Consider the following 24640-nt stretch of genomic DNA (forward strand, 5'->3'; position numbering starts at 1 on the left):
TCCATATGAGATTACGGTCGCAAGCACAAAGGGAATTGGCCTTAGGGCCGTAAACCCCTTGTAAGGGTGCAAAAGGCACCCTAACACCCTAGTTAGCCTTGGATATTAACATAGAACCTTCCACCATTTAGCTAAGGACTTCATTGCACGAAATGGTACTCCTTACCATGAGTTTACGGCCATAAACTCATGGGGGAGTGGTCCCAGGGCCGTGTACACCATACAAGGTAATTTTAGGACCGTAAACCCACCCAAACACTTGGTTAAAGCTTTGGAGCACTTAGCCACTTGAACCCTTAGAGTTTTAAGCCCCTTTTGGTCACCAAATGAGAGTTTACGGCCAGGATTTTACTCCCTGGGCCGTAAACTCCAACAAACATGGTCAGTCGACCATAAACTCCCGTATGAGGCCTTGCACTCCATAGTTGCAACCCGATAGCCATAGTTTGCTGGTTCTTGGAAGAGGATTGAGTTGACTTGCCCTTCTTTCGGTCCCACCGCTTCCTCTTGTTGTCGGATGTCTTGATCGGTGCAGTGGCAACCGTTGTGGTTGTTGATGGAGTGGAAGGAACTTCATGATCAATCAACCTTTGGGCCAATTCTTTGGCATTGTCAAAGGTCGTTGGATGTGATGCTAAAACATTCCCTCGATACGGGGGCACTAAACCCCATATGTATCGTTCAATTTTCTTGCTCTCAGTAGGGACCATGTTAGGACATAGAGATACCAGGTCGCAGAACCTGGCTGTATCAGCCATTATGTCGGTCCCTTTCATTTTGAGGTTCCAAAGTTCCTCCTCAAGTTTCTGAACTTCTCCCCTAGGGCAGTACTTCCTTGTCAGAAGGTCTTTCAGTGTGTCCCAACCCATGGTGTTGGCTGTTACCAAGGAGAGTGTGACAACCTGAAATTTTCTATTCTGTACAACCCTTCACTTCAATAAAAGTCAGATCAACTCCAGCTAATTTTCAAGCTTTTAGGAATAAGTTTGAGCATTTTAGGATTAACACTTTAGGAGATATCGGGAGAGAGGATGCCCTAGAGTATAATGTGCATCTTAAAAGTTTCAAAACTCCAAGAGTTTGGAGTTTACGACTCAAATGATATTTCTGACCAAAAACCCCATAGGGTTATGCCCCTTAGCCATTTTTATTCATTTGTTCCATTTTCAACTAGAGAAAAACTCGATTCTCCCTCAAGGATATTCAGTCTTTCGTCCCAAATCGTAAGGGCTTCTATCATAGAGTATAATAGGGCTTGTTATATGTCTATTCATCAAGAAATCACAAGGGAACAACAAGATCAAAGAGTTTACGGCCCAAGAACACCTTGGACCGTATACCCTTCTTTAAGGGCCAAAAGTGTGCCCTAGTCCTTTCCTTGCTTGTGAAACTAGTCTAGAATCATACCTTAATGTGTATAGGACTTAAATGCACAAAAATACCATGGTCCATATGAGATTACGGTCGCAAACACAAAGGGAATTGGCCTTAGGGCCGTAAACCCCTTGTAAGGGTGCAAAAGGCACCCTAACACCCTAGTTAGCCTTGGATATTAACATAGAACCTTCCACCGTTTAGCTAAGGACTTCATTGCATGAAATGGTACTCCTTACCATGAGTTTACGGCCATAAACTCATGGGGGAGTGGTCCCAGGGCCGTGTACACCATACAAGGTCATTTTAGGACCGTAAACCCACCCAAACACTTGGTTAAAGCTTTGGAGCACTTAGCCACTTGAACCCTTAGAGTTTTAAGCCCCTTTTGGTGACCAAATGAGAGTTTACGGCCAGGATTGAGTTGACTTGCCCTTCTTTCGGTCCCACCGCTTCCTCTTGTTGTCGGATGTCTTGATCGGTGCAGTGGCAACCGTTGTGGTTGTTGATGGAGTGGAAGGAACTTCATGATCAATCAACCTTTGGGCCAATTCTTTGGCATTGTCAAAGGTCGTTGGATGTGATGCTAAAACATTCCCTCGATACGGGGGCACTAAACCCCAGATGTATCGTTCAATTTTCTTGCTCTCAGTAGGGACCATGTTAGGACATAGAGATACCAGGTCGCAGAACCTGGCTGTATCAGCCATTATGTCGGTCCCTTTCATTTTGAGGTTCCAGAGTTCCTCCTCAAGTTTCTGAACTTCTCCCCTAGGGCAGTACTTCCTTGTCAGAAGGTCTTTCAGTGTGTCCCAACCCATGGTGTTGGCTGTTACCAAGGAGAGTGTGACAACCCGAAATTTTCTATTCTGTACAACCCTTCACTTCAATAAAAGTCAGATCAACTCCAGCTAATTTTCAAGCTTTTAGGAATAAGTTTGAGCATTTTAGGATTAACACTTTAGGAGATATCGGGAGAGAGGATGCCCTAGAGTATAATGTGCATCTTAAAAGTTTCAAAACTCCAAGAGTTTGGAGTTTACGACTCAAATGATATTTCTGACCAAAAACCCCATAGGGTTATGACCCTTAGCCATTTTTATTCATTTGTTCCATTTTCAACTAGAGAAAAACCCGATTCTCTCTCAAGGATCTTCAGTCTTTCGTCCCAAATCGTAAGTGCTTCTATCATAGAGTATAATAAGGCTTGTTATATGTCTATTCATCAAGAAATCACAAGGGAACAACAAGATCAAAGAGTTTACGGCCCAAGAACACCTTGGACCGTATACCCTTCTTTAAGGGCCAAAAGTGTGCCCTAGTCCTTTCCTTGCTTGTGAAACTAGTCTAGAATCATACCTTAATGTGTATAGGACTTAAATGCACAAAAATACCATGGTCCATATGAGATTACGGTCGCAAACACAAAGGGAATTGGCCTTAGGGCCGTAAACCCCTTGTAAGGGTGCAAAAGGCACCCTAACACCTTAGTTAGCCTTGGATATTAACATAGAACCTTCCACCGTTTAGCTAAGGACTTCATTGCATGAAATGGTACTCCTTACCATGAGTTTACGGCCATAAACTCATGGGGGAGTGGTCCCAGGGCCGTGTACACCATACAAGGTCATTTTAGGACCGTAAACCCACCCAAACACTTGGTTAAAGCTTTGGAGCACTTAGCCACTTGAACCCTTAGAGTTTTAAGCCCCTTTTGGTGACCAAATGAGAGTTTACGGCCAGGATTTTACTCCCCTGGGCCGTAAACTCCAACAAACATGGTCAGTCGACCATAAACTCCCGTATGAGGCCTTGCACTCCTTAGTTGCAACCCGATAGCCATAGTTTGCTGGTTCTTGGAAGAGGATTGAGTTGACTTGCCCTTCTTTCGGTCCCACCGCTTCCTCTTGTTGTCGGATGTCTTGATCGGTGCAGTGGAAACCGTTGTGGTTGTTGATGGAGTGGAAGGAACTTCATGATCAATCAACCTTTGGGCCAATTCTTTGGCATTGTCAAAGGTCGTTGGATGTGATGCTAAAACATTCCCTCGATACGGGGGCACTAAACCCCATATGTATCGTTCAATTTTCTTGCTCTCAGTAGGGACCATGTTAGGACATAGAGATACCAGGTCGCAGAACCTGGCTGTATCAGCCATTATGTCGGTCCCTTTCATTTTGAGGTTCCAAAGTTCCTCCTCAAGTTTCTGAACTTCTCCCCTAGGGCAGTACTTCCTTGTCAGAAGGTCTTTCAGTGTGTCCCAACCCATGGTGTTGGCTGTTACCAAGGAGAGTGTGACAACCTGAAATTTTCTATTCTGTACAACCCTTCACTTCAATAAAAGTCAGATCAACTCCAGCTAATTTTCAAGCTTTTAGGAATAAGTTTGAGCATTTTAGGATTAACACTTTAGGAGATATCGGGAGAGAGGATGCCCTAGAGTATAATGTGCATCTTAAAAGTTTCAAAACTCCAAGAGTTTGGAGTTTACGACTCAAATGATATTTCTGACCAAAAACCCCATAGGGTTATGACCCTTAGCCATTTTTATTCATTTGTTCCATTTTCAACTAGAGAAAAACCCGATTCTCTCTCAAGGATCTTCAGTCTTTCGTCCCAAATCGTAAGTGCTTCTATCATAGAGTATAATAAGGCTTGTTATATGTCTATTCATCAAGAAATCACAAGGGAACAACAAGATCAAAGAGTTTACGGCCCAAGAACACCTTGGACCGTATACCCTTCTTTAAGGGCCAAAAGTGTGCCCTAGTCCTTTCCTTGCTTGTGAAACTAGTCTAGAATCATACCTTAATGTGTATAGGACTTAAATGCACAAAAATACCATGGTCCATATGAGATTACGGTCGCAAACACAAAGGGAATTGGCCTTAGGGCCGTAAACCCCTTGTAAGGGTGCAAAAGGCACCCTAACACCCTAGTTAGCCTTGGATATTAACATAGAACCTTCCACCGTTTAGCTAAGGACTTCATTGCATGAAATGGTACTCCTTACCATGAGTTTACGGCCATAAACTCATGGGGGAGTGGTCCCAGGGCCGTGTACACCATACAAGGTCATTTTAGGACCGTAAACCCACCCAAACACTTGGTTAAAGCTTTGGAGCACTTAGCCACTTGAACCCTTAGAGTTTTAAGCCCCTTTTGGTGACCAAATGAGAGTTTACGGCCAGGATTGAGTTGACTTGCCCTTCTTTCGGTCCCACCGCTTCCTCTTGTTGTCGGATGTCTTGATCGGTGCAGTGGCAACCGTTGTGGTTGTAGATGGAGTGGAAGGAACTTCATGATCAATCAACCTTTGGGCCAATTCTTTGGCATTGTTAAAGGTCGTTGGATGTGATGCTAAAACATTCCCTCGATACGGGGGCACTAAACCCCAGATGTATCGTTCAATTTTCTTGCTCTCAGTAGGGACCATGTTAGGACATAGAGATACCAGGTCGCAGAACCTGGCTGTATCAGCCATTATGTCGGTCCCTTTCATTTTGAGGTTCCAGAGTTCCTCCTCGAGTTTCTGAACTTCTCCCCTAGGGCAGTACTTCCTTGTCAGAAGGTCTTTCAGTGTGTCCCAACCCATGGTGTTGGCTGTTACCAAGGAGAGTGTGACAACCCGAAGTTTTCTATTCTATACAACCCTTCACTTCAATAAAAGTCAGATCAACTCCAGCTAATTTTCAAGCTTTTAGGAATAAGTTTGAGCATTTTAGGATTAACACTTTAGGAGATATCGGGAGAGAGGATGCCCTAGAGTATAATGTGCATCTTAAAAGTTTCAAAACTCCAAGAGTTTGGAGTTTACGACTCAAATGATATTTCTGACCAAAAACCCCATAGGGTTATGACCCTTAGCCATTTTTATTCATTTGTTCCATTTTCAACTAGAGAAAAACCCGATTCTCTCTCAAGGATCTTCAGTCTTTCGTCCCAAATCGTAAGTGCTTCTATCATAGAGTATAATAGGGCTTGTTATATGTCTATTCATCAAGAAATCACAAGGGAACAACAAGATCAAAGAGTTTACGGCCCAAGAACACCTTGGACCGTATACCCTTCTTTAAGGGCCAAAAGTGTGCCCTAGTCCTTTCCTTGCTTGTGAAACTAGTCTAGAATCATACCTTAATGTGTATAGGACTTAAATGCACAAAAATACCATGGTCCATCTGAGATTACGGTCGCAAGCACAAAGGGAATTGGCCTTAGGGCCGTAAACCCCTTGTAAGGGTGCAAAAGGCACCCTAACACCCTAGTTAGCCTTGGATATTAACATAGAACCTTCCACCATTTAGCTAAGGACTTCATTGCACGAAATGGTACTCCTTACCATGAGTTTACGGCCATAAACTCATGGGGGAGTGGTCCCAGGGCCGTGTACACCATACAAGGTCATTTTAGGACCGTAAACCCACCCAAACACTTGGTTAAAGCTTTGGAGCACTTAGCCACTTGAACCCTTAGAGTTTTAAGCCCCTTTTGGTGACCAAATGAGAGTTTACGGCCTGGATTTTACTCCTCTGGGCCGTAAACTCCAACAAACATGGTCAGTCGACCATAAACTCCCGTATGAGGCCTTGCACTCCTTAGTTGCAACCCGATAGCCATAGTTTGCTGGTTCTTGGAAGAGGATTGAGTTGACTTGCGCTTCTTTCGGTCCCACCGCTTCCTCTTGTTGTCGGATGTCTTGATCGGTGCAGTGGCAACCGTTGTGGTTGTTGATGGAGTGGAAGGAACTTCATGATCAATCAACCTTTGGGCCAATTCTTTGGCATTGTCAAAGGTCGTTGGATGTGATGCTAAAACATTCCCTCGATACGGGGGCACTAAACCCCAGATGTATCGTTCAATTTTCTTGCTCTCAGTAGGGACCATGTTAGGACATAGAGATACCAGGTCGCAGAACCTGGCTGTATCAGCCATTATGTCGGTCCCTTTCATTTTGAGGTTCCAGAGTTCCTCCTCGAGTTTCTGAACTTCTCCCCTAGGGCAGTACTTCCTTGTCAGAAGGTCTTTCAGTGTGTCCCAACCCATGGTGTTGGCTGTTACCAAGGAGAGTGTGACAACCCGAAATTTTCTATTCTGTACAACCCTTCACTTCAATAAAAGTCAGATCAACTCCAGCTAATTTTCAAGCTTTTAGGAATAAGTTTGAGCATTTTAGGATTAACACTTTAGGAGATATCGGGAGAGAGGATGCCCTAGAGTATAATGTGCATCTTAAAAGTTTTAAAAATTCCAAGAGTTTGGAGGTTACGACTCAAATGATATTTCTGACCAAAAACCCCATAGGGTTATGACCCTTAGCCATTTTTATTCATTTGTTCCATTTTCAACTAGAGAAAAACCCGATTCTCTCTCAAGGATCTTCAGTCTTTCGTCCCAAATCGTAAGGGCTTCTATCATAGAGTATAATAGGGCTTGTTATATGTCTATTCATCAAGAAATCACAAGGGAACAACAAGATCAAAGAGTTTACGGCCCAAGAACACCTTGGACTACCCTTCTTTAAGGGCCAAAAGTGTGCCCTAGTCCTTTCCTTGCTTGTGAAACTAGTCTAGAATCATACCTTAATGTGTATAGGACTTAAATGCACAAAAATACCATGGTCCATATGAGATTACGGTCGCAAACACAAAGGGAATTGGCCTTAGGGCCGTAAACCCCTTGTAAGGGTGCAAAAGGCACCCTAACACCCTAGTTAGCCTTGGATATTAACATAGAACCTTCCACCATTTAGCTAAGGACTTCATTGCACGAAATGGTACTCCTTACCATGAGTTTACGGCCATAAACTCATGGGGGAGTGGTCCCAGGGCCGTGTATACCATACAAGGTAATTTTAGGACCGTAAACCCACCCAAACACTTGGTTAAAGCTTTGGAGCACTTAGCCACTTGAACCCTTAGAGTTTTAAGCCCCTTTTGGTGACCAAATGAGAGTTTACGGCCAGGATTTTACTCCCTGGGCCGTAAACTCCAACAAACATGGTCATTCGACCATAAACTCCCGTTTGAGGCCTTGCACTCCTTAGTTGCAACCCGATAGCCATAGTTTGCTGGTTCTTGGAAGAGGATTGAGTTGACTTGCCCTTCTTTCGGTCCCACCGCTTCCTCTTGTTGTCGGATGTCTTGATCGGTGCAGTGGCAATCGTTGTGGTTGTAGATGGAGTGGAAGGAACTTCATGATCAATCAACCTATGGGCCAATTCTTTGGCATTGTCAAAGGTCGTTGGATGTGATGCTAAAACATTCCCTCGATACGGGGGCACTAAACCCCAGATGTATCGTTCAATTTTCTTGCTCTCAGTAGGGACCTTGTTAGGACATAGAGATACCAGGTCGCAGAACCTGGCTGTATCAGCCATTATGTCGGTCCCTTTCATTTTGAGGTTCCAGAGTTCCTCCTCGAGTTTCTGAACTTCTCCCCTAGGGCAGTACTTCCTTGTCAGAAGGTCTTTCAGTGTGTCCCAACCCATGGTGTTGGCTGTTACCAAGGAGAGTGTGACAACCCGAAATTTTCTATTCTGTACAACCCTTCACTTCAATAAAAGTCAGATCAACTCCAGCTAATTTTCAAGCTTTTAGGAATAAGTTTGAGCATTTTAGGATTAACACTTTAGGAGATATCGGGAGAGAGGATGCCCTAGAGTATAATGTGCATCTTAAAAGTTTCAAAACTCCAAGAGTTTGGAGTTTACGACTCAAATGATATTTCTGACCAAAAACCCCATAGGGTTATGACCCTTAGCCATTTTTATTCATTTGTTCCATTTTCAACTAGAGAAAAACCCGATTCTCTCTCAAGGATCTTCAGTCTTTCGTCCCAAATCGTAAGTGCTTCTATCATAGAGTATAATAGGGCTTGTTATATGTCTATTCATCAAGAAATCACAAGGGAACAACAAGATCAAAGAGTTTACGGCCCAAGAACACCTTGGACCGTATACCCTTCTTTAAGGGCCAAAAGTGTGCCCTAGTCCTTTCCTTGCTTGTGAAACTAGTCTAGAATCATACCTTAATGTGTATAGGACTTAAATGCACAAAAATACCATGGTCCATATGAGATTACGGTCGCAAGCACAAAGGGAATTGGCCTTAGGGCCGTAAACCCCTTGTAAGGGTGCAAAAGGCACCCTAACACCCTAGTTAGCCTTGGATATTAACATAGAACCTTCCACCATTTAGCTAAGGACTTCATTGCACGAAATGGTACTCCTTACCATGAGTTTACGGCCATAAACTCATGGGGGAGTGGTCCCAGGGCCGTGTACACCATACAAGGTAATTTTAGGACCGTAAACCCACCCAAACACTTGGTTAAAGCTTTGGAGCACTTAGCCACTTGAACCCTTAGAGTTTTAAGCCCCTTTTGGTGACCAAATGAGAGTTTACGGCCAGGATTTTACTCCCTGGGCCGTAAACTCCAACAAACATGGTCAGTCGACCATAAACTCCCGTATGAGGCCTTGCACTCCTTAGTTGCAACCCGATAGCCATAGTTTGCTGGTTCTTGGAAGAGGATTGAGTTGACTTGCCCTTCTTTCGGTCCCACCGCTTCCTCTTGTTGTCGGATGTCTTGATCGGTGCAGTGGCAACCGTTGTGGTTGTTGATGGAGTGGAAGGAACTTCATGATCAATCAACCTTTGGGCCAATTCTTTGGCATTGTCAAAGGTCGTTGGATGTGATGCTAAAACATTCCCTCGATACGGGGGCACTAAACCCCAGATGTATCGTTCAATTTTCTTGCTCTCAGTAGGGACCATGTTAGGACATAGAGATACCAGGTCGCAGAACCTGGCTGTATCAGCCATTATGTCGGTCCCTTTCATTTTGAGGTTCCAGAGTTCCTCCTCGAGTTTCTGAACTTCTCCCCTAGGGCAGTACTTCCTTGTCAGAAGGTCTTTCAGTGTGTCCCAACCCATGGTGTTGGCTGTTACCAAGGAGAGTGTGACAACCCGAAATTTTCTATTCTATACAACCCTTCACTTCAATAAAAGTCAGATCAACTCCAGCTAATTTTCAAGCTTTTAGGAATAAGTTTGAGCATTTTAGGATTAACACTTTAGGAGATATCGGGAGAGAGGATGCCCTAGAGTATAATGTGCATCTTAAAAGTTTCAAAACTCCAAGAGTTTGGAGTTTACGACTCAAATGATATTTCTGACCAAAAACCCCATAGGGTTATGACCCTTAGCCATTTTTATTCATTTGTTCCATTTTCAACTAGAGAAAAACCCGATTCTCTCTCAAGGATCTTCAGTCTTTCGTCCCAAATCGTAAGTGCTTCTATCATAGAGTATAATAGGGCTTGTTATATGTCTATTCATCAAGAAATCACAAGGGAACAACAAGATCAAAGAGTTTACGGCCCAAGAACACCTTGGACCGTATACCCTTCTTTAAGGGCCAAAAGTGTGCCCTAGTCCTTTCCTTGCTTGTGAAACTAGTCTAGAATCATACCTTAATGTGTATAGGACTTAAATGCACAAAAATACCATGGTCCATATGAGATTACGGTCGCAAGCACAAAGGGAATTGGCCTTAGGGCCGTAAACCCCTTGTAAGGGTGCAAAAGGCACCCTAACACCCTAGTTAGCCTTGGATATTAACATAGAACCTTCCACCATTTAGCTAAGGACTTCATTGCACGAAATGGTACTCCTTACCATGAGTTTACGGCCATAAACTCATGGGGGAGTGGTCCCAGGGCCGTGTACACCATACAAGGTAATTTTAGGACCGTAAACCCACCCAAACACTTGGTTAAAGCTTTGGAGCACTTAGCCACTTGAACCCTTAGAGTTTTAAGCCCCTTTTGGTGACCAAATGAGAGTTTACGGCCAGGATTTTACTCCCTGGGCCGTAAACTCCAACAAACATGGTCAGTCGACCATAAACTCCCGTATGAGGCCTTGCACTCCATAGTTGCAACCCGATAGCCATAGTTTGCTGGTTCTTGGAAGAGGATTGAGTTGACTTGCCCTTCTTTCGGTCCCACCGCTTCCTCTTGTTGTCGGATGTCTTGATCGGTGCAGTGGCAACCGTTGTGGTTGTTGATGGAGTGGAAGGAACTTCATGATCAATCAACCTTTGGGCCAATTCTTTGGCATTGTCAAAGGTCGTTGGATGTGATGCTAAAACATTCCCTCGATACGGGGGCACTAAACCCCAGATGTATCGTTCAATTTTCTTGCTCTCAGTAGGGACCATGTTAGGACATAGAGATACCAGGTCGCAGAACCTGGCTGTATCAGCCATTATGTCGGTCCCTTTCATTTTGAGGTTCCAGAGTTCCTCCTCGAGTTTCTGAACTTCTCCCCTAGGGCAGTACTTCCTTGTCAGAAGGTCTTTCAGTGTGTCCCAACCCATGGTGTTGGCTGTTACCAAGGAGAGTGTGACAACCCGAAGTTTTCTATTCTATACAACCCTTCACTTCAATAAAAGTCAGATCAACTCCAGCTAATTTTCAAGCTTTTAGGAATAAGTTTGAGCATTTTAGGATTAACACTTTAGGAGATATCGGGAGAGAGGATGCCCTAGAGTATAATGTGCATCTTAAAAGTTTCAAAACTCCAAGAGTTTGGAGTTTACGACTCAAATGATATTTCTGACCAAAAACCCCATAGGGTTATGACCCTTAGCCATTTTTATTCATTTGTTCCATTTTCAACTAGAGAAAAACCCGATTCTCTCTCAAGGATCTTCAGTCTTTCGTCCCAAATCGTAAGTGCTTCTATCATAGAGTATAATAGGGCTTGTTATATGTCTATTCATCAAGAAATCACAAGGGAACAACAAGATCAAAGAGTTTACGGCCCAAGAACACCTTGGACCGTATACCCTTCTTTAAGGGCCAAAAGTGTGCCCTAGTCCTTTCCTTGCTTGTGAAACTAGTCTAGAATCATACCTTAATGTGTATAGGACTTAAATGCACAAAAATACCATGGTCCATCTGAGATTACGGTCGCAAGCACAAAGGGAATTGGCCTTAGGGCCGTAAACCCCTTGTAAGGGTGCAAAAGGCACCCTAACACCCTAGTTAGCCTTGGATATTAACATAGAACCTTCCACCATTTAGCTAAGGACTTCATTGCACGAAATGGTACTCCTTACCATGAGTTTACGGCCATAAACTCATGGGGGAGTGGTCCCAGGGCCGTGTACACCATACAAGGTAATTTTAGGACCGTAAACCCACCCAAACACTTGGTTAAAGCTTTGGAGCACTTAGCCACTTGAACCCTTAGAGTTTTAAGCCCCTTTTGGTGACCAAATGAGAGTTTACGGCCAGGATTTTACTCCCTGGGCCGTAAACTCCAACAAACATGGTCAGTCGACCATAAACTCCCGTATGAGGCCTTGCACTCCTTAGTTGCAACCCGATAGCCATAGTTTGCTGGTTCTTGGAAGAGGATTGAGTTGACTTGCCCTTCTTTCGGTCCCACCGCTTCCTCTTGTTGTCGGATGTCTTGATCGGTGCAGTGGCAACCGTTGTGGTTGTAGATGGAGTGGAAGGAACTTCATGATCAATCAACCTTTGGGCCAATTCTTTGGCATTGTTAAAGGTCGTTGGATGTGATGCTAAAACATTCCCTCGATACGGGGGCACTAAACCCCAGATGTATCGTTCAATTTTCTTGCTCTCAGTAGGGACCATGTTAGGACATAGAGATACCAGGTCGCAGAACCTGGCTGTATCAGCCATTATGTCGGTCCCTTTCATTTTGAGGTTCCAGAGTTCCTCCTCGAGTTTCTGAACTTCTCCCCTAGGGCAGTACTTCCTTGTCAGAAGGTTTTTCAGTGTGTCCCAACCCATGGTGTTGGCTGTTACCAAGGAGAGTGTGACAACCCGAAATTTTCTATTCTATACAACCCTTCACTTCAATAAAAGTCAGATCAACTCCAGCTAATTTTCAAGCTTTTAGGAATAAGTTTGAGCATTTTAGGATTAACACTTTAGGAGATATCGGGAGAGAGGATGCCCTAGAGTATAATGTGCATCATAAAAGTTTCAAAACTCCAAGAGTTTGGAGTTTACGACTCAAATGATATTTCTGACCAAAAACCGCATAGGGTTATGACCCTTAGCCATTTTTATTCATTTGTTCCATTTTCAACTAGAGAAAAACCCGATTCTCTCTCAAGGATCTTCAGTCTTTCGTCCCAAATCGTAAGTGCTTCTATCATAGAGTATAATAGGGCTTGTTATATGTCTATTCATCAAGAAATCACAAGGGAACAACAAGATCAAAGAGTTTACGGCCCAAGAACACCTTGGACCGTATACCCTTCTTTAAGGGCCAAAAGTGTGCCCTAGTCCTTTCCTTGCTTGTGAAACTAGTCTAGAATCATACCTTAATGTGTATAGGACTTAAATGCACAAAAATACCATGGTCCATATGAGATTACAGTCGCAAACACAAAGGGAATTGGCCTTAGGGCCGTAAACCCCTTGTAAGGGTGCAAAAGGCACCCTAATACCCTAGTTAGCCTTAGATATTAACATAGAACCTTCCACCATTTAGCTAAGGACTTCATTGCACGAAATGGTACTCCTTACCATGAGTTTACGACCATAAACTCATGGGGGAGTGGTCCCAGGGCCGTGTACACCATACAAGGTCATTTTAGGACCGTAAACCCACCCAAACACTTGGTTAAAGCTTTGGAGCACTTAGCCACTTGAACCCTTAGAGTTTTAAGCCCCTTTTGGTGACCAAATGAGAGTTTACGGCCTGGATTTTACTCCTCTGGGCCGTAAACTCCAACAAACATGGTCAGTCGACCATAAACTCCCGTATGAGGCCTTGCACTCCTTAGTTGCAACCCGATAGCCATAGTTTGCTGGTTCTTGGAAGAGGATTGAGTTGACTTGCGCTTCTTTCGGTCCCACCGCTTCCTCTTGTTGTCGGATGTCTTGATCGGTGCAGTGGCAACCGTTGTGGTTGTTGATGGAGTGGAAGGAACTTCATGATCAATCAACCTTTGGGCCAATTCTTTGGCATTGTCAAAGGTCGTTGGATGTGATGCTAAAACATTCCCTCGATACGGGGGCACTAAACCCCAGATGTATCGTTCAATTTTCTTGCTCTCAGTAGGGACCATGTTAGGACATAGAGATACCAGGTCGCAGAACCTGGCTGTATCAGCCATTATGTCGGTCCCTTTCATTTTGAGGTTCCAGAGTTCCTCCTCGAGTTTCTGAACTTCTCCCCTAGGGCAGTACTTCCTTGTCAGAAGGTCTTTCAGTGTGTCCCAACCCATGGTGTTGGCTGTTACCAAGGAGAGTGTGACAACCCGAAATTTTCTATTCTGTACAACCCTTCACTTCAATAAAAGTCAGATCAACTCCAGCTAATTTTCAAGCTTTTAGGAATAAGTTTGAGCATTTTAGGATTAACACTTTAGGAGATATCGGGAGAGAGGATGCCCTAGAGTATAATGTGCATCTTAAAAGTTTCAAAACTCCAAGAGTTTGGAGTTTACGACTCAAATGATATTTCTGACCAAAAACCCCATAGGGTTATGACCCTTAGCCATTTTTATTCATTTGTTCCATTTTCAACTAGAGAAAAACCCGATTCTCTCTCAAGGATCTTCAGTCTTTCGTCCCAAATCGTAAGTGCTTCTATCATAGAGTATAATAGGGCTTGTTATATGTCTATTCATCAAGAAATCACAAGGGAACAACAAGATCAAAGAGTTTACGGCCCAAGAACACCTTGGACCGTATACCCTTCTTTAAGGGCCAAAAGTGTGCCCTAGTCCTTTCCTTGCTTGTGAAACTAGTCTAGAATCATACCTTAATGTGTATAGGACTTAAATGCACAAAAATACCATGGTCCATCTGAGATTACGGTCGCAAGCACAAAGGGAATTGGCCTTAGGGCCGTAAACCCCTTGTAAGGGTGCAAAAGGCACCCTAACACCCTAGTTAGCCTTGGATATTAACATAGAACCTTCCACCATTTAGCTAAGGACTTCATTGCACGAAATGGTACTCCTTACCATGAGTTTACGGCCATAAACTCATGGGGGAGTGGTCCCAGGGCCGTGTACACCATACAAGGTAATTTTAGGACCGTAAACCCACCCAAACACTTGGTTAAAGCTTTGGAGCACTTAGCCACTTGAACCCTTAGAGTTTTAAGCCCCTTTTGGTGACCAAATGAGAGTTTACGGCCAGGATTTTACTCCCTGGGCCGTAAACTCCAACAAACATGGTCAGTCGACCATAAACTCCCGTATGAGGCCTTGCACTCCTTAGTTGCAACCCGATAGCCATAGTTTGCTGGTTCTTGGAAGAGGATTGAGTTGACTTGCCCTTCTTTCGGTCCCACCGCTTCCTCTTGTTGTCGGATGTCTTGATCGGTGCAGTGGCAACCGTTGTGGTTGTAGATGGAGTGGAAGGAACTTCATGATCAATCAACCTTTGGGCCAATTCTTTGGCATTGTTAAAGGTCGTTGGATGTGATGCTAAAACATTCCCTCGATACGGGGGCACTAAACCCCAGATGTATCGTTCAATTTTCTTGCTCTCAGTAGGGACCATGTTAGGACATAGAGATACCAGGTCGCAGAACCTGGCTGTATCAGCCATTATGTCGGTCCCTTTCATTTTGAGGTTCCAGAGTTCCTCCTCGAGTTTCTGAACTTCTCCCCTAGGGCAGTACTTCCTTGTCAGAAGGTTTTTCAGTGTGTCCCAACCCATGGTGTTGGCTGTTACCAAGGAGAGTGTGACAACCCGAAATTTTCTATTCTATACAACCCTTCACTTCAATAAAAGTCAGATCAACTCCAGCTAATTTTCAAGCTTTTAGGAATAAGTTTGAGCATTTTAGGATTAACACTTTAGGAGATATCGGGAGAGAGGATGCCCTAGAGTATAATGTGCATCTTAAAAGTTTCAAAACTCCAAGAGTTTGGAGTTTACGACTCAAATGATATTTCTGACCAAAAACCGCATAGGGTTATGACCCTTAGCCATTTTTATTCATTTGTTCCATTTTCAACTAGAGAAAAACCCGATTCTCTCTCAAGGATCTTCAGTCTTTCGTCCCAAATCGTAAGTGCTTCTATCATAGAGTATAATAGGGCTTGTTATATGTCTATTCATCAAGAAATCACAAGGGAACAACAAGATCAAAGAGTTTACGGCCCAAGAACACCTTGGACCGTATACCCTTCTTTAAGGGCCAAAAGTGTGCCCTAGTCCTTTCCTTGCTTGTGAAACTAGTCTAGAATCATACCTTAATGTGTATAGGACTTAAATGCACAAAAATACCATGGTCCATATGAGATTACAGTCGCAAACACAAAGGGAATTGGCCTTAGGGCCGTAAACCCCTTGTAAGGGTGCAAAAGGCACCCTAATACCCTAGTTAGCCTTAGATATTAACATAGAACCTTCCACCATTTAGCTAAGGACTTCATTGCACGAAATGGTACTCCTTACCATGAGTTTACGGCCATAAACTCATGGGGGAGTGGTCCCAGGGCCGTGTACACCATACAAGGTCATTTTAGGACCGTAAACCCACCCAAACACTTGGTTAAAGCTTTGGAGCACTTAGCCACTTGAACCCTTAGAGTTTTAAGCCCCTTTTCGTGACCAAATGAGAGTTTACGGCCTGGATTTTACTCCTCTGGGCCGTAAACTCCAACAAACATGGTCAGTCGACCATAAACTCCCGTATGAGGCCTTGCACTCCTTAGTTGCAACCCGATAGCCATAGTTTGCTGGTTCTTGGAAGAGGATTGAGTTGACTTGCGCTTCTTTCGGTCCCACCGCTTCCTCTTGTTGTCGGATGTCTTGATCGGTGCAGTGGCAACCGTTGTGGTTGTTGATGGAGTGGAAGGAACTTCATGATCAATCAACCTTTGGGCCAATTCTTTGGCATTGTCAAAGGTCGTTGGATGTGATGCTAAAACATTCCCTCGATACGGGGGCACTAAACCCCAGATGTATCGTTCAATTTTCTTGCTCTCAGTAGGGACCATGTTAGGACATAGAGATACCAGGTCGCAGAACCTGGCTGTATCAGCCATTATGTCGGTCCCTTTCATTTTGAGGTTCCAGAGTTCCTCCTCGAGTTTCTGAACTTCTCCCCTAGGGCAGTACTTCCTTGTCAGAAGGTCTTTCAGTGTGTCCCAACCCATGGTGTTGGCTGTTACCAAGGAGAGTGTGACAACCCGAAATTTTCTATTCTGTACAACCCTTCACTTCAATAAAAGTCAGATCAACTCCAGCTAATTTTCAAGCTTTTAGGAATAAGTTTGAGCATTTTAGGATTAACACTTTAGGAGATATCGGGAGAGAGGATGCCCTAGAGTATAATGTGCATCTTAAAAGTTTTAAAAATTCCAAGAGTTTGGAGGTTACGACTCAAATGATATTTCTGACCAAAAACCCCATAGGGTTATGACCCTTAGCCATTTTTATTCATTTGTTCCATTTTCAACTAGAGAAAAACCCGATTCTCTCTCAAGGATCTTCAGTCTTTCGTCCCAAATCGTAAGGGCTTCTATCATAGAGTATAATAGGGCTTGTTATATGTCTATTCATCAAGAAATCACTAGGGAACAACAAGATCAAAGAGTTTACGGCCCAAGAACACCTTGGACTACCCTTCTTTAAGGGCCAAAAGTGTGCCCTAGTCCTTTCCTTGCTTGTGAAACTAGTCTAGAATCATACCTTAATGTGTAAAGGACTTAAATGCACAAAAATACCATGGTCCATATGAGATTACGGTCGCAAACACAAAGGGAATTGGCCTTAGGGCCGTAAACCCCTTGTAAGGGTGCAAAAGGCACCCTAACACCCTAGTTAGCCTTGGATATTAATATAGAACCTTCCACCATTTAGCTAAGGACTTCATTGCACGAAATGGTACTCCTTACCATGAGTTTACGGCCATAAACTCATGGGGGAGTGGTCCCAGGGCCGTGTACACCATACAAGGTAATTTTAGGACCGTAAACCCACCCAAACACTTGGTTAAAGCTTTGGAGCACTTAGCCACTTGAACCCTTAGAGTTTTAAGCCCCTTTTGGTGACCAAATGAGAGTTTACGGCCAGGATTTTACTCCCTGGGCCGTAAACTCCAACAAACATGGTCATTCGACCATAAACTCCCGTTTGAGGCCTTGCACTCCTTAGTTGCAACCCGATAGCCATAGTTTGCTGGTTCTTGGAAGAGGATTGAGTTGACTTGCCCTTCTTTCGGTCCCACCGCTTCCTCTTGTTGTCGGATGTCTTGATCGGTGCAGTGGCAATCGTTGTGGTTGTAGATGGAGTGGAAGGAACTTCATGATCAATCAACCTATGGGCCAATTCTTTGGCATTGTCAAAGGTCGTTGGATGTGATGCTAAAACATTCCCTCGATACGGGGGCACTAAACCCCAGATGTATCGTTCAATTTTCTTGCTCTCAGTAGGGACCTTGTTAGGACATAGAGATACCAGGTCGCAGAACCTGGCTGTATCAGCCATTATGTCGGTCCCTTTCATTTTGAGGTTCCAGAGTTCCTCCTCGAGTTTCTGAACTTCTCCCCTAGGGCAGTACTTCCTTGTCAGAAGGTCTTTCAGTGTGTCCCAACCCATGGTGTTGGCTGTTACCAAGGAGAGTGTGACAACCCGAAATTTTCTATTCTGTACAACCCTTCACTTCAATAAAAGTCAGATCAACTCCAGCTAATTTTCAAGCTTTTAGGAATAAGTTTGAGCATTTTAGGATTAACACTTTAGGAGATATCGGGAGAGAGGATGCCCTAGAGTATAATGTGCATCTTAAAAGTTTCAAAACTCCAAGAGTTTGGAGTTTACGACTCAAATGATATTTCTGACCAAAAACCCCATAGGGTTATGACCCTTAGCCATTTTTATTCATTTGTTCCATTTTCAACTAGAGAAAAACCCGATTCTCTCTCAAGGATCTTCAGTCTTTCGTCCCAAATCGTAAGTGCTTCTATCATAGAGTATAATAGGGCTTGTTATATGTCTATTCATCAAGAAATCACAAGGGAACAACAAGATCAAAGAGTTTACGGCCCAAGAACACCTTGGACCGTATACCCTTCTTTAAGGGCCAAAAGTGTGCCCTAGTCCTTTCCTTGCTTGTGAAACTAGTCTAGAATCATACCTTAATGTGTATAGGACTTAAATGCACAAAAATACCATGGTCCATATGAGATTACGGTCGCAAGCACAAAGGGAATTGGCCTTAGGGCCGTAAACCCCTTGTAAGGGTGCAAAAGGCACCCTAACACCCTAGTTAGCCTTGGATATTAACATAGAACCTTCCACCATTTAGCTAAGGACTTCATTGCACGAAATGGTACTCCTTACCATGAGTTTACGGCCATAAACTCATGGGGGAGTGGTCCCAGGGCCGTGTACACCATACAAGGTAATTTTAGGACCGTAAACCCACCCAAACACTTGGTTAAAGCTTTGGAGCACTTAGCCACTTGAACCCTTAGAGTTTTAAGCCCCTTTTGGTGACCAAATGAGAGTTTACGGCCAGGATTTTACTCCCTGGGCCGTAAACTCCAACAAACATGGTCATTCGACCATAAACTCCCGTTTGAGGCCTTGCACTCCTTAGTTGCAACCCGATAGCCATAGTTTGCTGGTTCTTGGAAGAGGATTGAGTTGACTTGCCCTTCTTTCGGTCCCACCGCTTCCTCTTGTTGTCGGATGTCTTGATCGGTGCAGTGGCAATCGTTGTGGTTGTAGATGGAGTGGAAGGAACTTCATGATCAATCAACCTATGGGCCAATTCTTTGGCATTGTCAAAGGTCGTTGGATGTGATGCTAAAACATTCCCTCGATACGGGGGCACTAAACCCCAGATGTATCGTTCAATTTTCTTGCTCTCAGTAGGGACCTTGTTAGGACATAGAGATACCAGGTCGCAGAACCTGGCTGTATCAGCCATTATGTCGGTCCCTTTCATTTTGAGGTTCCAGAGTTCCTCCTCGAGTTTCTGAACTTCTCCCCTAGGGCAGTACTTCCTTGTCAGAAGGTCTTTCAGTGTGTCCCAACCCATGGTGTTGGCTGTTACCAAGGAGAGTGTGACAACCCGAAATTTTCTATTATGTACAACCCTTCACTTCAATAAAAGTCAGATCAACTCCAGCTAATTTTCAAGCTTTTAGGAATAAGTTTGAGCATTTTAGGATTAACACTTTAGGAGATATCGGGAGAGAGGATGCCCTAGAGTATAATGTGCATCTTAAAAGTTTCAAAACTCCAAGAGTTTGGAGTTTACGACTCAAATGATATTTCTGACCAAAAACCCCATAGGGTTATGCCCCTTAGCCATTTTTATTCATTTGTTCCATTTTCAACTAGAGAAAAACTCGATTCTCCCTCAAGGATCTTCAGTCTTTCGTCCCAAATCGTAAGGGCTTCTATCATAGAGTATAATAGGGCTTGTTATATGTCTATTCATCAAGAAATCACAAGGGAACAACAAGATCAAAGAGTTTACGGCCCAAGAACACCTTGGACCGTATACCCTTCTTTAAGGGCCAAAAGTGTGCCCTAGTCCTTTCCTTGCTTGTGAAACTAGTCTAGAATCATACCTTAATGTGTATAGGACTTAAATGCACAAAAATACCATAGTCCATATGAGATTACGGTCGCAAACACAAAGGGAATTGGCCTTAGGGCCGTAAACCCCTTGTAAGGGTGCAAAAGGCACCCTAACACCCTAGTTAGCCTTGGATATTAACATAGAACCTTCCACCATTTAGCTAAGGACTTCATTGCATGAAATGGTACTCCGTACCATGAGTTTACGGCCATAAACTCATGGGGGAGTGGTCCCAGGGCCGTGTACACCATACAAGGTCATTTTAGGACCGTAAACCCACCCAAACACTTGGTTAAAGCTTTGGAGCACCTAGCCACTTGAACCCTTAGAGTTTTAAGCCCCTTTTGGTGACCAAATGAGAGTTTACGGCCAGGATTTTACTCCCCTTGGCCGTAAACTCCAACAAACATGGTCAGTCGACCATAAACTCCCGTATGAGGCCTTGCACTCCTTAGTTGCAACCCGATAGCCATAGTTTGCTGGTTCTTGGAAGAGGATTGAGTTGACTTGCGCTTCTTTCGGTCCCACCGCTTCCTCTTGTTGTCGGATGTCTTGATCGGTGCAGTGGAAACCGTTGTGGTTGTTGATGGAGTGGAAGGAACTTCATGATCAATCAACCTTTGGGCCAATTCTTTGGCATTGTCAAAGGTCGTTGGATGTGATGCTAAAACATTCCCTCGATACGGGGGCACTAAACCCCAGATGTATCGTTCAATTTTCTTGCTCTCAGTAGGGACCATGTTAGGACATAGAGATACCAGGTCGCAGAACCTGGCTGTATCAGCCATTATGTCGGTCCCTTTCATTTTGAGGTTCCAGAGTTCCTCCTCGAGTTTCTGAACTTCTCCCCTAGGGCAGTACTTCCTTGTCAGAAGGTCTTTCAGTGTGTCCCAACCCATGGTGTTGGCTGTTACCAAGGAGAGTGTGACAACCCGAAATTTTCTATTCTGTACAACCCTTCACTTCAATAAAAGTCAGATCAACTCCAGCTAATTTTCAAGCTTTTAGGAATAAGTTTGAGCATTTTAGGATTAACACTTTAGGAGATATCGGGAGAGAGGATGCCCTAGAGTATAATGTGCATCTTAAAAGTTTTAAAAATTCCAAGAGTTTGGAGGTTACGACTCAAATGATATTTCTGACCAAAAACCCCATAGGGTTATGACCCTTAGCCACTTTTATTCATTTGTTCCTTTTTCAACTAGAGAAAAACTCGATTCTCTCTCAAGGATCCTCAGTCTTTCGTCCCAAATCGTAAGGGCTTCTATCATAGAGTATAATAGGGCTTGTTATATGTCTATTCATCAAGAAATCACAAGGGAACAACAAGATCAAAGAGTTTACGGCCCAAGAACACCTTGGACTACCCTTCTTTAAGGGCCAAAAGTGTGCCCTAGTCCTTTCCTTGCTTGTGAAACTAGTCTAGAATCATACCTTAATGTGTATAGGACTTAAATGCACAAAAATACCATGGTCCATATGAGATTACGGTCGCAAACACAAAGGGAATTGGCCTTAGGGCCGTAAACCCCTTGTAAGGGTGCAAAAGGCACCCTAACACCCTAGTTAGCCTTGGATATTAACATAGAACCTTCCACCATTTAGCTAAGGACTTCATTGCATGAAATGGTACTCCTTACCATGAGTTTACGGCCATAAACTCATGGGGGAGTGGTCCCAGGGCCGTGTACACCATACAAGGTCATTTTAGGACCGTAAACCCACCCAAACACTTGGTTAAAGCTTTGGAGCACCTAGCCACTTGAACCCTTAGAGTTTTAAGCCCCTTTTGGTGACCAAATGAGAGTTTACGGCCAGGATTTTACTCCCCTGGGCCGTAAACTCCAACAAACATGGTCAGTCGACTATAAACTCCCGTATGAGGCCTTGCACTCCTTAGTTGCAACCCGATAGCCATAGTTTGCTGGTTCTTGGAAGAGGATTGAGTTGACTTGCCCTTCTTTCGGTCCCACCGCTTCCTCTTGTTGTCGGATGTCTTGATCGGTGCAGTGGAAACCGTTGTGGTTGTTGATGGAGTGGAAGGAACTTCATGATCAATCAACCTTTGGGCCAATTCTTTGGCATTGTCAAAGGTCGTTGGATGTGATGCTAAAACATTCCCTCGATACGGGGGCACTAAACCCCAGATGTATCGTTCAATTTTCTTGCTCTCAGTAGGGACCATGTTAGGACATAGAGATACCAGGTCGCAGAACCTGGCTGTATCAGCCATTATGTCGGTCCCTTTCATTTTGAGGTTCCAGAGTTCCTCCTCGAGTTTCTGAACTTCTCCCCTAGGGCAGTACTTCCTTGTCAGAAGGTCTTACAGTGTGTCCCAACCCATGGTGTTGGCTGTTACCAAGGAGAGTGTGACAACCCGAAATTTTCTATTCTGTACAACCCTTCACTTCAATAAAAGTCAGATCAACTCCAGCTAATTTTCAAGCTTTTAGGAATAAGTTTGAGCATTTTAGGATTAACACTTTAGGAGATATCGGGAGAGAGGATGCCCTAGAGTATAATGTGCATCTTAAAAGTTTCAAAACTCCAAGAGTTTGGAGTTTACGACTCAAATGATATTTCTGACCAAAAACCCCATAGGGTTATGACCCTTAGCCATTTTTATTCATTTGTTCCATTTTCAACTAGAGAAAAACCCGATTCTCTCTCAAGGATCTTCAGTCTTTCGTCCCAAATCGTAAGTGCTTCTATCATAGAGTATAATAGGGCTTGTTATATGTCTATTCATCAAGAAATCACAAGGGAACAACAAGATCAAAGAGTTTACGGCCCAAGAACACCTTGGACCGTATACCCTTCTTTAAGGGCCAAAAGTGTGCCCTAGTCCTTTCCTTGCTTGTGAAACTAGTCTAGAATCATACCTTAATGTGTATAGGACTTAAATGCACAAAAATACCATAGTCCATATGAGATTACGGTCGCAAACACAAAGGGAATTGGCCTTAGGGCCGTAAACCCCTTGTAAGGGTGCAAAAGGCACCCTAACACCCTAGTTAGCCTTGGATATTAACATAGAACCTTCCACCATTTAGCTAAGGACTTCATTGCATGAAATGGTACTCCGTACCATGAGTTTACGGCCATAAACTCATGGGGGAGTGGTCCCAGGGCCGTGTACACCATACAAGGTCATTTTAGGACCGTAAACCCACCCAAACACTTGGTTAAAGCTTTGGAGCACCTAGCCACTTGAACCCTTAGAGTTTTAAGCCCCTTTTGGTGACCAAATGAGAGTTTACGGCCAGGATTTTACTCCCCTGGGCCGTAAACTCCAACAAACATGGTCAGTCGACCATAAACTCCCGTATGAGGCCTTGCACTCCTTAGTTGCAACCCGATAGCCATAGTTTGCTGGTTCTTGGAAGAGGATTGAGTTGACTTGCGCTTCTTTCGGTCCCACCGCTTCCTCTTGTTGTCGGATGTCTTGATCGGTGCAGTGGAAACCGTTGTGGTTGTTGATGGAGTGGAAGGAACTTCATGATCAATCAACCTTTGGGCCAATTCTTTGGCATTGTCAAAGGTCGTTGGATGTGATGCTAAAACATTCCCTCGATACGGGGGCACTAAACCCCAGATGTATCGTTCAATTTTCTTGCTCTCAGTAGGGACCATGTTAGGACATAGAGATACCAGGTCGCAGAACCTGGCTGTATCAGCCATTATGTCGGTCCCTTTCATTTTGAGGTTCCAGAGTTCCTCCTCGAGTTTCTGAACTTCTCCCCTAGGGCAGTACTTCCTTGTCAGAAGGTCTTTCAGTGTGTCCCAACCCATGGTGTTGGCTGTTACCAAGGAGAGTGTGACAACCCGAAATTTTCTATTCTGTACAACCCTTCACTTCAATAAAAGTCAGATCAACTCCAGCTAATTTTCAAGCTTTTAGGAATAAGTTTGAGCATTTTAGGATTAACACTTTAGGAGATATCGGGAGAGAGGATGCCCTAGAGTATAATGTGCATCTTAAAAGTTTTAAAAATTCCAAGAGTTTGGAGGTTACGACTCAAATGATATTTCTGACCAAAAACCCCATAGGGTTATGACCCTTAGCCATTTTTATTCATTTGTTCCTTTTTCAACTAGAGAAAAACTCGATTCTCTCTCAAGGATCCTCAGTCTTTCGTCCCAAATCGTAAGGGCTTCTATCATAGAGTATAATAGGGCTTGTTATATGTCTATTCATCAAGAAATCACAAGGGAACAACAAGATCAAAGAGTTTACGGCCCAAGAACACCTTGGACTACCCTTCTTTAAGGGCCAAAAGTGTGCCCTAGTCCTTTCCTTGCTTGTGAAACTAGTCTAGAATCATACCTTAATGTGTATAGGACTTAAATGCACAAAAATACCATGGTCCATATGAGATTACGGTCGCAAACACAAAGGGAATTGGCCTTAGGGCCGTAAACCCCTTGTAAGGGTGCAAAAGGCACCCTAACACCCTAGTTAGCCTTGGATATTAACATAGAACCTTCCACCATTTAGCTAAGGACTTCATTGCATGAAATGGTACTCCTTACCATGAGTTTACGGCCATAAACTCATGGGGGAGTGGTCCCAGGGCCGTGTACACCATACAAGGTCATTTTAGGACCGTAAACCCACCCAAACACTTGGTTAAAGCTTTAGAGCACCTAGCCAC

The sequence above is a fragment of the Lactuca sativa genome, chromosome 9 (assembly GCF_002870075.4).
Source record: "Lactuca sativa cultivar Salinas chromosome 9, Lsat_Salinas_v11, whole genome shotgun sequence".
Lineage (NCBI taxonomy): Eukaryota > Viridiplantae > Streptophyta > Magnoliopsida > Asterales > Asteraceae > Lactuca > Lactuca sativa.